Raw genomic sequence first — 14346 nt, 5'->3', positions numbered from 1 at the left:
GTACTGAAGGCTTCCATTTCAACCCCCAAAACAAAACCTTGCAGTAACAAAGTGATTTAGGTTTACTTTTGAGTATTGTTACTGGTAGCAAAACCTTTCCTGAACACACAGTTTTACTTATTTATTTATTTAATAATAATTTTTTTAAATTATGTTAGTCACCATACAGTACATCCCTAGTTTTTGTTGTAAATTTCCATGATTCAGTACTTGCGTATAACACCCAGTGCACCATGCAATACGTGCCCTCCTTATTTATTTATTTATTTATTTATTTATTTATTTATTTATTTATTTTCGAATTGATGGCACTAGTTTATTTCCCTCTTACAAGACCAACTGCAACCAAATGAACTGAACGTAACCTCAAGATTTTACCGTCTTCATAACGTAACAAAATACGAAGCTTAGAACTGGATCACTTGGCCCTTTCTCTTCTTATCTCCTCCCAGTTCAGAATGCTTGCATCTCTTAATAGCCAGCATTCTCTTAGATCTGCAGTTAGGCTCGACACATTCAAGCCTCAGCACAATCTTCTTCGTAGGGTTAGCCTTTTTCCGGAAAATCGGCTTAGTCTGCCCACCATAGCCGCTCTGCTTCCTGTCATAACACCGCTTTCCCTGGGCATATGGAGAAATCTTTGCCTTTCTTGTACTGTGTCACTTTGTGGGGTTGGTGCTTGCCACACTTCTTGCAGAAAGTCTAGCGGGTTTTAGGAACGTTCACCATGTTTGCGAGAGCGCCATCGGCGCGGAAAGAACAGTGCCCTCCTTAATACCCATCACCAGCCTATCGCATTTCCCCCCACCCCCCGAAGCCCTCAGTTTGCTATGGACTCTGGGAAACAAAATGAACACACAGTTTTAAATAGGGAAAGTTGTTGCACTGCTGGGCCCGAAAAACTGAAGGAGGGGTTGGGTTTTTACTGCCACAGGAAATAACATAGGATCATTAAAGACTCATTTTGATTACACATTTTCTTCCAGAAAAGCAAGAGCAACAAATAGTATCCCAAGCTAATGACACATCATGGGATGTATTGACTGTGGTAAAGTCAACTTCTCGTGGTTCCCTGTGTCAAGTCACTCTGACTGGCTTCACTTACACGTGCAACATCCCCAAGTCTCCTGAGGTTGACATGAAATGATACATTTTTATCCACTATCAATCCTTAGTCCTCAAAAAATTCCCATTCTTTTTACCTGTGCGAAAAATCAACCAAATTGAAATGAAAGCCTTCACATTCAAAATATTGAATACTGTAGATAATTAAAATTTCCTATCATGACAAGGCTAAGGTCCCGCTCACCTGGCCTCCCACTTAAAAGAGCCCAACATACTCCTTTTGAAATGGACAGTATTTTTCAAGATCCTGTTTAGGCTCCAAGTGAAACCTCCTAACTTCTCAGGTGCTTCATACAAAACACTGGTTTGCCTCTTTGCTTTTGTTTGGAAGGTCACCTTTATCAGGGCTGTAATTAATTCTTGCCAGGCTAATAGTGTTCCCTGCGAATCACACAGGTCTTGAGGGGAGAAAATTGATAATCTAATAACCATAGCAAAGTGAGACATCTTCACCTTCCAGACCAGGTATCTGGCTTTCTCTTTTCTTGGCTTACAATGAGGTCTGTGGTTATGATTGCTGCTAGCGGTAGGAGAAATTAAAAAAAAAAAAAGTTTCTTGGCTTTCTGTAGGTTAGCAGCATGTCCCGGTTTTCAAGTACAAAGTCAGATTCTGAGTCAGCCCATCCCCTTACCTGGAATCAGAGGGTTTTCACGCAATAAGATATAACAGCTTAGCTTGCATGAGGTTTTTGGGAAAAAGCCAAATATTCAAAAAACCATCTGCTTGCACTGCTCATAAATCACAGAAATGATTGCCCTTGATCTGCAGCCATTCCCCATTATAGAGGATATTGGTTTCCAAAAGATGTCACAGCATATTGAAATGAGATGGTCTCTTCCAAGCAGAAAATTCCTCTTCACCATTACATTATATAGTGGAGTAGAATTATGTCATGTTAGCCCTCAAAGGCAGATAGGATCTCAGAGAGGATGCGGGTAGAGGGGTGGTTGTAAATTTTGCAACTAGCATAAAGGACAAGCCACTAAAATTTTTTATGCTTTGCTCCAGTCAAATGCTGTAAGAGTTTGAAATGATTGGGAGCAATGAGTTCTATTTCTGAAGATGTCTTTGAACCAGGTGTCCATCTTGTCACTCGTAATACTGTTTCGCACCAAGAGTGAAGACAACAGCAGTTGATAGAATGAGTATAAAGAATGACTGTACTGCAAATAGCCCTTGAAAGCTAGACACTGTTATTATTTAGCGCTTGGGGAACCATCTGCAGAATACTTGGCATTGTGCAAAGCATAAGGGATGACCGGACATCTGGCCAATGGCTTTGATGATCTCAGTGAGACACGACCTTCCATGAAGCTGGCGTGGCACATGCATGCACCACTCATTTACCCTCTGTTGTCATAGCTAGTGAAGCACTGGGTCTGAAACCCACAAAGCATTGGGGAATTCCTAATGCATTCTTTAACGCCCAGGGTTCACTCCAGCTGGGCTGATCTGACGGCATGTTTCTGGGTGATCTATAGGGAGCTAGTTGCAGTAAGAGGCTCATATGTAGTATCTTTGTTGAGAAAACGGTTGCAATGAGGATTCTCTCATTCTAAGTTTACTTTACCATCTGGTCAGAAATCACTCATGTGGTGTGTACCTATCTCGATTGACATGAAAATTCTTTTGTTATTAAGTGATGATATATATCTCAGGTAAGTATTCAGATGTCTTTAATAAGCATTAAGTACTATAATGTAACCAGCCTTGATTATCATTTTTGGTTTTAATTTGTTTTTTTGTGACAGTCCAGTGAGATTTTATTAACCTGTTTTAGCTACTGAGGATGTTGGGATATATTATGTGACAGTCCAGTGAGATTTTATTAACCTGTTTTAGCTACTGAGGATGTTGGGATATATTATGTCTCATACTTGGGATTGGGAAGTAGGGAAAAGGCCAGAGTGGGAGAGAAAAGGAGGAGAGAGTGGTTAAGTGAAAGATTTTGGTGTTTTACAGACCTGGGCTTGCATTCCAGTTCTACTGCTTAAGGAAATACATGATCTTGGACAAGTTATCTAACCTCTCTAAGGCTGACTGTCTTCATTGATAATAATACTACTACCTCATAATAATGTTATGAGGATAAAAAATACACATAAATGTATACATGTATTATATATGCAGGTGTGTGTACATAGTGCCTGAAAGAGTTCTCAGTAGTGGGTAGCTCTTATTCCTCCCATTCAAGAGAGTCGTATTTCCAAGACAAACTCTGGTAGAACAAAGAAGTTAGTGTCTGAGACAGAATGGAACAACCAAAGTGAAAATGAAGACAGGGCAGGATCCTTTCCTTTACCCCCCCAATGGGTTATGTGTTTTACCAGTTCTTATGAGGAATAGATTGGAAGTTCAAATTGCATTAACAGTGAACACTGTGTGTGTGCCCGCACACACTCAGATGCATGTGCCTGTCTGTGTGTACATGCTTCAGGGTGTAAGGAAAAGAAATAGGTTCTGTTACTTGAGGGATGGAGACTTATTTCAAGGACACCTGGAAAGTAAAGAAATACAGGGAGCTCTTTGCAGCTGCCTTGGGCTTCAAGAGCCTGCAGTGAGGTTCACAGCTGTTTAGGCTACGGCAGCAGCTCCAGTGACTGCTGTGTGTATGAACACTCAATCGTTCATCATTCCTCAGCAACATGCCTATTACCCACGGCCACCCTGCTCTAGTGAGCACAATTGTCTTGGCTAAAGTTACACCTTTCCCTCCTTCTCCTGACTTTCAGAATAGCTTATCGTCTGTCTTCTGTTGCTTTTCTCTGAGGACCGAGTCTCCGGGTGTCTTGTATGTACTACAGGGTCTTGTCTCCCTGGCATAGTTGATTGATCCAAGGGCGGACACCTAAGCGGGGACAATATTACTCTTTCTCGCAGGAATTACAGAATCAGGATGGATAGCTAGGGAGGAGCAGCTGAGTTTTGTCAACAGCCACCCTCTAGAGCAGGGTTTCTCAGCCCTGGCACTTTGACATTTTAGGCTGGGCAATTAGTTGTGGGGGCGGTCCTGTCTATGCATCGTAGGATGTTTAGCTGCTTCCCTGGCTTCTACCCACTAGATGCTACATGCACTCTCTCTGTACTCCTCTCTCCCAATCTGCCATGGTCTGACAATTAAAAATGTATCCAGATCTTGCCCAATGTCCCTCCAGGGGGACAGCACCTCTGGTTCAGATCCACCGCTCTAGAGCAGTGCTAGCAAAAGTGTGGTCTAAGGACTAGCAGCATCAGCATCACTGGGGAGCTACTTAATAATAGAAAATGTTGGCTCTCACCTCAGAACCAATGAATCAAAATCCAGTGGTTTCACAAGGTTTGCAATGACTTTTATGCTAGCTAAATTTTGAGAACCACTGCCCTAAAACTTTGCTATCCTAAGTGTGATTTGAGTATCCATAGCCTCAGATCACATGAGAGCTTATTAGGAATACAGAATCTTAGGCCCACCCCAGACCCAGGTTCAGCATCACCTGGGAGCTTGTTATAAATGCAAATCATTTCTGATTTTTATGTATATCAGAAACTCTGGGATTGGAGCCCAACAATCTGTTTTAATAAACCTTCTAGGTGATTTTGATACAGCTAGTTTCAACAATGGCTGCCGATTGGTATCACCTCTGGGATTTTGAAGGATATTAATGCTTGGGTCCCTTTCCAAAAGATTTTGATTTTAACTCATTTAGGGTATGGACTGAGTATCAGCACCAGGATTTTATAATTCTCATGTGAGTGTAATGGGCAGGCAAACTTGAGAACCACCACCAAAGGCAGAGGGTTTTCAGTCTCTACTGCAAATGTCCCTGGAGCTTCCATGGTTTCTTCACATCTCAAATATTCATTGCTCAACCTTTATTTTAATTTGGGGGCCACTCCTATACTCTTCCACTAATGTCTGCAATTAAGCTAGCCAGAACCCATTTCTGTTGGTACAACCGTAGTAACCTCAACCCAAATAGCCATCATACAGGGGAGAGCTTGTGGTAGACTCTCAGGAAATATGTAAAGCCAGGTATTTCACATTGGTCATTGGATTGTGTGTGTATGTGTGGGGGCACCCCAGTATATTCTGGAATGGAAAACTAGCAGCCTCTGATATACAGTGGGCCATGAGGGACACTGCTCAATAAGTCTCTTCCTGCCTGTAGCCATTGGGCAAAAGGTTGCAGCTAGAAGTCATTAGCCTGTAATAGTCACAGCATCTGGGGGAATTGGTGCACTGGCCTGGACAAGGAGGTCTGGGTAAGCCATCAAGAGTAGCTTCTGTATGGGTTCATTACACTGATGATGTTAAAGTGATGGGCCTGGGAAAACAGGAACTGGAAGATGCCCCCAGATGTTTTGGTTCAAGGGATAGGAGATAATGCTTACAAAGATTCTGGGGTTTGATACTTTGACATTTCTATGGCATTAATGGTTTAGAGCATATTAGGATATGATTTCTAAAATAAAGGACATGGTATATACCTGGTGCCTCCTACATGAGAAGGAGGCACCACCCAGAGCACGGCAATCCTCTTCATATTCTGAAGACAGTTTGCATCATATCTGAAAGGAACATGTCGTGCATGGTCTCTGACCTAGTTATTTGGCATCCTAGTGGGCTTTCGTAGGTTTTACTGTGTAACAAAAGCCTTGAGAATCTAAGTGGCTAACAAAAGTAAGCATTTACTTTTCTTTTACTTGATTCGCACGTTGTTATGGCAGCTCTACCACAGGCAGCAAGGAGGGTTCAAGGTCTGCTCTCTGTGTCTTTTCATTCTAGATTGCCACCTACTTGGGATGTTCTCTTGGTTCAGGGCAAGGGTACAAGAGAACGATTAATGCACATCACATTTTAAAGTATCTTTTAGGAACTGGAATACTGTCATATCCACTCATATTCCACTGATCGAAGCAAGTCATATGGTGGTGAAACCCAGTCTATGAGACAAGAAAACATATCCAGAGTAAATCATGCTAGAAAAGAGAGAGAAAAATTGTGAAGTTTTCACCTCTGGGTATCTGAAAATCTCCCAGAGCAAAAGAAGCATCTTGGCTCTTTCATAGCAAAGTTCGTGTTGTCCTTTACTCAGCCCTAATGACCCAGCAGTTCCAAGGGTACTGTTTGGAGACCAGATGCACAGTGGAGTCTGTGATAAGCCCTAATGGGACAATCCAGTCATGATCTCTAGAGTTTGAGAGCAAGCCTTGCTCTTCTTTCAGGTGACTCCTCCTTTTCAGAATGAGCTCCCACATTTTAAATGGACTCTGGTGAAGACAGAGTCCCTGGTCTTGGACAGCTATAGGCTTTGAGCTATTCATAAGCTACTAATGCTCTTTGATATACCTAGCTTGAAAGCTGGGCATAGCTAGTCATATTCCATCATCAAACCAGGTACTGAAGGCACACATTATTTGCACAATCAGGTAGCACACACTCCCACTATTCATGAATTCCTTGGTCTATATCTATGGATAGCTTCATGGGTAGTTTCCTGTAACCATGTGGCTAAAAATAAAACACTTGTACTGGGTTCTCTGTAAAAAACTGATACGAATTGGAAGTAGTCTATGGTATTACAGCTCCAGATAGGAGTGGCCCCAAAAGACAGTAGAGAAAATTAAACCTCTTTTTGGCCAGAAAATCAAGCATAACAATTTGCTATTTACTTTGCCTAAGAGGAAATTTGACTTAAAATTGGGATCTATACTGATTTTTAGGCAATTGTTTTTGTCTGGCTCTTGTTGGGAGAGAGCAAGATTAGGATACTGCTGGTAAGATAGTTGAGGAATGGTCTGATTTAGATGGCTCTCTCAGAAATGAGCTTGGAGCATGAAAACAGTTGTATCTCATATATACCTTTCAGAAGACTTTCACTGGAGAAGAGACTCTTAGTAATCAGGTAGATGAGATGGCCCGTAGATATCAGTCATTTTTCTTCATTAGTCAGTACAGTTTTTAATCAATGGGCTTCTGAATAAGGCAGGCATGGTGGCAGAGAGAAATGCTATTCTTGCTGTAGGCTCAACTTCATGAATTTCCCCTCACCAGATCTGACTTGTCTAGCTAGGATTGTTGCTGAGCGACCTGTTTTCCAAGCAGTGCCATCCAATCCTGAACCGCAATCTGGCACCAAACCTCAAGGGTGCTTCTGGATACCTGGTAATTAGATCAACTAAATTGGGCCCTTGTCATCAGTGAATAAATCAGAAAAAAATTTTTTTTTCACTATCAGAATAGATATGCATGCTCTGGACTTTGTATTTCTTTTTCTTCCCTTTATACCTACACTCGTCTTCTTTGAGTTTATTGAAGGTCATATACTCTGTCAGAGTAAACATTACCTCTAAATTCACTTCACAGCAAAAGTGGTAAGCAATGGCATGGTACCCAAGGGATTACTGGACACTATCGTATGTTCTGACACTCAGAAAATACTGGCCTTATAGGATGATTCAGTGACCTAATAAAAACCCAGCTGTGACATGAGCTGGCCATTATCCCCTTGCAATCTTAGGGGGCTGTTTTGTAAGACGCACGATGTGGTCTATATCTGTTATTGGCAGATTTGTAGAGAAAATTCCAAGACATCCTTGGAGCATCCTTATTTTGTTTTCTTTCTTTCTGAGAGTAGGTTATTCAAACTTCTCTTCACTTTTATGAAACAACCTAGTACCTGTCCAACAACCCACCCTTCTCCTTTTTTGCCGCAGCTTGTCAGTTGGTTTCAGTTGCTTGCAACCAAGGATTCTTATTGAATACACCCGACTACTAAAATACGTTTCTTCTTTTAAATAGCTATATGAGAATTCCCAATGATCATGTTCATTGAGGCAAATAAAATAGTTGGCAGTTTTTTAAGAATATGGTGATATTAGTTGTACACCTACTATCTATTCTCCTTTACTTTATTCCTAAAAGAAATTCTGATGGCCTTTAAGAAAGCAAGGTACTCAGTTTTAAGAAAGGACATTCATTGCCCTGCCTCTTCTGCAGCTGGGGATGAAAAAGCGAGACATAGCTCTGGTAACAGGATGGAAGGAGATGCTGTGTTCAGGCAAGCCTTTGAAAGGGAACGGTAAGCCTTTTACCTCTTGCCCTTTGCACTCCCTTCTTGTTCTTGCCTAGAATGGAGAGTGAGTTGAAGTTGGAGCAGCTGTCTTGTTTCCAGGGGTTAACAGGTAAAGCAGAAGCATCTGCTGAGGATGACAGAGCAGAAGGTAGAAGCTGTTGAGACACTGATGTCATTGTGAAGTCCTTGGACTCTCCACGGATTGTCGACCTCTGAACTTACTCTAATGAGTGGAGAGTTGAACCCTTTTTGATTAAACCACTGAGTTTTGGGTTCTGTTACATTTAAATGATGGCAACGTTGAACTGGCTCACACAGCTTCCCTTCTTTGTATTATAGTTTCAGGACAGAACAAAAGCCTTCCCATTTCCATATAGATGACAGAGCTATGCAGATGATTTGAAGCTATTGAAAGTACAATTTATGGCCACATTTATTTTTTTAGAGGTTGAAATAACTAATAACTTTTGTTAAGATTGCTATGATTTTAGCTGACAAAAGGATCACAGATGAGGCATTTAGGACAAACTAACTTTTGGTGTGCCAATTTCAGGCACATTTGTTTATCTTCAATTTATTTCCCAAACACAGAAATTACCTTATTTTTAAAAAAGTGCCATTTTTTTTTTCCTGTTACCATTAAATTCTACCATCACCAGGGTATGCATTCTTCCCTCTAGTGGTGCTGATGGGTTTGTGTTTTACCTTCAACTCTGCAGGACTCTCTCCAGATTTCCTTGAGGAATATTCACATTTGCCTTTTTATAAGCAGCTGTTAGTTCATTGTGAAGATTTTTTTTTTCCCAGGGCTGACTCTAGGGTCTTGTCTTTAGCTTTCTCTTGTTCCCTTTCTTACTAAATAATCTTTGAGGCTTTATAGGTGACCATCTGTGGGTTTTCCATTTTAGTTATTCAGGATTTTATGTCAATGTATTGACCATGTCAAAGCTCAGGAAGGTAAACTTCAGGAGCCCCAGGATCGAGGCCACAATCTAGACAGAAGTTTGAAGATCACAGCATCCTAGAGCTGGGGATCTTCCGGATCATGTCACTTATGCCCTGCTGCCAAAGATGCTTAGACAAAGGCTGATTCTGAGAGGAACCACCCTACTCTTATAAGTAGAATCAGGGAGAACAGAACCCTAATTTCTGACTTAGAGTTCTTTCTAGGGCCCTATGCTTCTCTTTCCTTCTCCCTTCAGTTCTTTGTCCTCTTACTTGGTTTCTCTTTGAACTTCCTCCCACGTGACCATTCATTGCCAGTTCTACTTCTTTTGAACCTTTGCCCCATAAAACAGAAAGGATTTGCATCTGGTTGTTCAGTCATGAGGTACTTTCTTTGCGTGTATATGAAGTTTCTCACTCCATGTCAGAAACTGGCTGATGCTGTGATACCCCCCCCCCCAACCAAGGCAGAATTATGGAGGCTCCTTTTGTATTGAGAGCTCAGAGCTTTACCAAGAATCCCCTCCCTAGACATTACCATCCCTCTTTGTATTTTAAGAACTTCTATATTAGCTCCCTATGGCTGCTGTAATAAAGTACCACAGACTTGTTGGCTTAAAACAACACAAACTTATTCTCTTACAGTTCTGGATGCCAGAAATCTGAAATGGTTTTCACTGCGCCCATATCAAGGTGTAAGCAGGACTGTGTACCCTTTTGAGGCTGCAAGAGAGAATCTAGTTCCTTGTCTTTTCTGATCTCTAGTGCCTGCTTGTCTTCCTTGGTCTGTGGCCCCTTCCTTCATTTTCAGAACCCTTCACTCCAATCTCAGCTTCCATCTCCTCTAAATGGAATTCCCCTCCACCTGTCTTTTTTAAGGACACTTTTGATTCCATTAGGGTTCACTTAATAATCCTGGATAAACTTCTCATCTCAAGATCCTTAACTTAATCACATTTGCAAAGTCACTTTGGCCACATACGTAACATTCAGAGGTTCCAGAGATTAGAGCCTAGATATCTTTGGGGGAATTTTTCAGCTTACCACAATCATCTTCTCCCTTATTGACCTTTATCTGGCCATCGGGTTGCAATGAGCACTGACATCTGCATACACCTGAACACAGTTTATAGTCTAAGATTAAGGTGCCTACACAGCCCAATCAGAATATTAGCCTGCATTTTAAAATTTGTCCCAGGAAACATAATTCTGTTGTTGTGTTTTTCTGCCATAGGGACAGAGAAAATGATACCAAGTTGAGATAGAGTGAGAGCAAGAGAGAGAAAGACTGCAGAATGCTCCGCAGAGATGGGGTAGGAGCACTACCATGGTCCTGCTTCTATTCATGAACCGCGTGCCCTTACTGTGGTCTGCTGGTCAGCCCTTTCTTGGTTTCTGTGAGATACCTTCATCTCTGAACAACAGATTCCTTTTCTTTCCCGTAAGTCTGCTTATGACACTGTCAACCAAGAGTCTTAACAAATGCAAGATTATAGAGACAGAGAGAGAGAATGTGGCTGTTCACAGGATAGAGAGTGCAAGACCTGTGGGTAAGAATCTGGCTTTGATTCGCTTGATACTGCTTAGCAGGAGGGTGATGACTGGGCCTGGAGACAGAGCTACTAGGATGGCTTCGGTAATATTCTGGCTTTGGTAACGGCATTTCAAGTGTCTAGGTGCTGTGTTGTGAAAGCCCGTAATATGTGCAGCCAAAAAGTAGGAAGGCAGATATTTGTGACCTTAAAAGAGCAGTTCGTTTGTTTGGGTTTCTTTTGATTCCCTGAAGCACTATTACTTAATCTCTTGAAGATTCCGTAGTTCAAGGTGTTCAAGCAAGAGGACAGGCATTTTCTTAAGGAAAGGCTATCAAGATGAAGGAAGAGGCCATGGTGAGGGTCCTAGCCTTCTTGAAAGTCCCTAGTCCTGCATGACATCCTTGGAGTCACTTCAAAGATGTTATTTAGAACAGGGAACGGCAGCCTTCCAAGGTCAATAGCAGGCCTTCTTTGCTTCTCACTTTTCAATTGCAGACCTCCCTGGAAATGGCCCCAAATTAAGCTGGTATTAATGATCTGTTAGCTGGCAGCAGCCAGCCAGAAGGAAAAATGGGGAAGAGATGCCTGGGAAGAGTGGGCTGGTAAAGGTGGGGGCAGTTTTGCCTGGGGTTGGCCGTGCTGCGCATACTCATCTGGTGGAAACCCATATTGTTTTCAACTTGATGAATAGAGATCAAGTTTTCTTTATGACACATCGAGACTTGCTACAATGGGATTTGAGGGACTTCTAAATTGAAGAGGAAAACTTAGGTGGGACACACACGTAAAGTCTGGGAGGAGAGACGCCCTACCCTGTAGTGGTACTGTGACATCCTAAAAAACTGCAAAACAACCTGATCTATCAATCCTTCTAATGAGTCAGGTTTCTCAGGAGGAAACCCGCAATCCCCACTTAATGCAAAATGAATGAATTATGGCATCTAGGACACTGGAAAGTAAAAGAGATTCTCTCTGCTGTGAAACAAGAAGGTTGGAGATTACCCAGGTGCTTCCAGCAGTAAAGATGGGGGGAGGAGAGAGAGGGAGAGGCAGGGAGGAGGGGTACTTACATGTGGCGGGGCGGGGGGATGCTAGATGCTGCTGGGGCCGAGGGGGGGGGGAGGTACTATCACAGATTCAGAAAGAAGGGAAAGCCTCTGAAGGAAATGGAATGACAGCACAATACACCCTGTCCCGGAGGAGGTGATCTCCCTTGAAGCACTTGCTTCCTGTGACGGATGGGGACCGCTCATTGCTAGGGTTGTATTATAAATGTTAGCTCCGCTGACATGACATCTCTTAATAAGGGGCGAGTCCTTCATGTATTTTTGATGGTGTACCAGTAACAAAATCCCTCTCAGTCTAGCAGAGAAATACTGCAGGAATAAATTGTCAGTGACAGCATCAGTGTCCTCATTCAGCTTCAGGGAATAACTGAACAACAGTCCGGCCAGGCCTTGACATGGCTTTAGGCACCTTAAAAAAAAAAAAAAAATGCAACCAAATTAAAGCCACATATATGAGGGAGGGAAGCCTCTTACCCCAGCAGGGAGATACCTTTGATTAAAGTTCAGTCTGACCTTCCTGCTCCATCTCCACGGAAATTGAGACACATTTCCTAAATGGCAGGACTTTGCAGAATCATAATGAGCAAGGACCAGGATGCTTTGCGTAACATTTCCATCTTCATTCCTGGAGTAGGCAAAGGTGAAAATCAGGGAGGGTCTCTGCTATTTGTTATCAAAAGAACAATGCAGTCCTCTTTCCCCTGTTTCTTTTGTGCAAAGGCAGGATTATCTGTGGAACAGGTAATTCATTCCCGGACTCTTCAGATTGCTTTTCTGCACGGCTGAATTCTTAGGTTATTAGTGTTTAGTGGATGCCAATAGTTTGATGGGAAATCTTCTATTTTGAGGGTGATATGTATTAGTAAAGAATTCACTCTGGGAAAGCAACCCAAGCTTCAGAGAATTTAAAACAAAAACAAAACCCAATAAAACAAATCTGTTTCATAGTTAATGAGGGTAAAATAGACCAGAGTTTTATTTTAAATTCTTTGATGTTTCATTAAATTACAATTACTTAAATTGTGAAATGCCCAAGTCGTCTATGCGGTCAATATGGCTTTCCTGTTTTTATCACATTTTCTACCAACTTGGAAAATATATCCACTGCAACACTTTGAATTCACATAAGATCAATAAAAACTAGATTCTTACATATTAACACTCTCCATTTAACTTTATTTTCTATGTGAACTATAGTACCCAGCACTTAAAAGATTAAAACATTGTTAATACAATATTTATATGGGAAGCAAGGCCCCAAAGAAATTGTATAAATAACTTTTAAGCTTGGGAAACAGTACCCGATGTTTTTACATAAGCAGTATATGTGGCTCTAAGATTTTGGTGAATATATATTCACCCAAGAGAGGAGGATAGTTTTTTCTGAAAGTCAACAATGCTTATTAAAGAGAAAAATTCTGCCAACTTGTGTAGCATGCAATGACATGAGCTCAAACAGCTTCTCCACTGTCACTGTGGCAACTTAACATGCTTTTTATGCAATGTCCTGTCTGTGTTCCTGCAAATGGCGAGCATGTGTCCAATAAAATCTCACCTGTGCCTGTATAGGAGAGGAATGTATTATGTTCACATCAGCATTCCCAGATGAAACCAAAACACGTTTATGTTTAGCAGTGGTCTGCTAGGGAAAAAAAAGAATCCCGACTGGAGAAGAGAATGGAAGCAAACCCCAAGCCGTGCTCTATTAAAAAATGAGGACATGCTGCCCTCTAGTGGAAATTTATAGTGCTAGCATTTGCGGCCAAAATTGAGTGTCTTGCATATTCCTGCGGAAATGGTTTTAAGTGGTCTACTTAACTAGGCTCTCAGAACAACATTTGAAAATTTCTAGTGGCATCCATATACTATATTTATTCTTTTGCCTACCCTCTCGATGCAGAAGGTCAAATGTAGATCCAAAGACTAGACTTAACTATTCTTAAAAAAAAAAAAAAATCGTGATGTGCCTTCTCCTGAGAGTATCTATTCCTTTCCTTTGACTACCTTCTCTTGCTCCTCCTTGCTGTCTTTGCTAATCATACCATGAAAAAACTTTACAGCTTTCTCGGTTAAAATAAACTAGAGACATCTGACATTTCAAGCTCTTTTTTTTTTTTTTTAATGTAATTCATGCACAAAACTTGGATGAATGGTAAACAGGGGAAAGCTAAGGAAAAGCCTGGTGCCAAGCTAAAGAATGCAAAAAAAAAAAAAAAAAAAAAAAAAAAAAAAAAAAAAAAAAAAAAGAAAAAAAAGAAAAAGAAAAAAGAAAAAGAAATGGAAGAGTTCATCCCTACCTCTCCCCAATTGCTTCGTTCAGCTGTCTTTTCTCACCTCAGCCCTTGGCACACTGCTTTTCCCTTCACTCACAGAAGACAGTCTTACTTCCTACTTTGTTGAAAAAGTAGAAGACAGTACATTCATCTGTCTTGTAGTTACTGTTTCCCTCCTTCACTGGCCAGTATATCTGGGTCCATATTCCACATCCTTCCACTAACTGCTGGAATTGCCCTATCCCCAGGTATGGCTAATCTTTACCTCTCTCAGGAATGCACACCTCCTGCTAAGGAGTGTTTGTATTTTGAAATTCTTTCCTTCTACTGACTCATTCCCAGTGA

At 41.4% G+C, this 14346-nt stretch overlaps 1 pseudogene; it reads right to left on the bottom strand.

Annotated features, from left to right (window-relative positions):
• Nucleotides 1-396: 396 nt before the first annotated feature.
• On the bottom strand, nucleotides 397-729 carry LOC103658821 (annotated as a pseudogene).
• Nucleotides 730-14346: the final 13617 nt, after the last annotated feature.

This window comes from Ursus maritimus, unplaced genomic scaffold (assembly GCF_017311325.1).
Source record: "Ursus maritimus isolate PB19 unplaced genomic scaffold, ASM1731132v1 scaffold_3, whole genome shotgun sequence".
In the NCBI taxonomy this organism is placed as follows: domain Eukaryota; kingdom Metazoa; phylum Chordata; class Mammalia; order Carnivora; family Ursidae; genus Ursus; species Ursus maritimus.
Note: the sequence above shows the minus strand (reverse complement) of the source record. Positions and strands in the feature narration are given on the sequence as shown.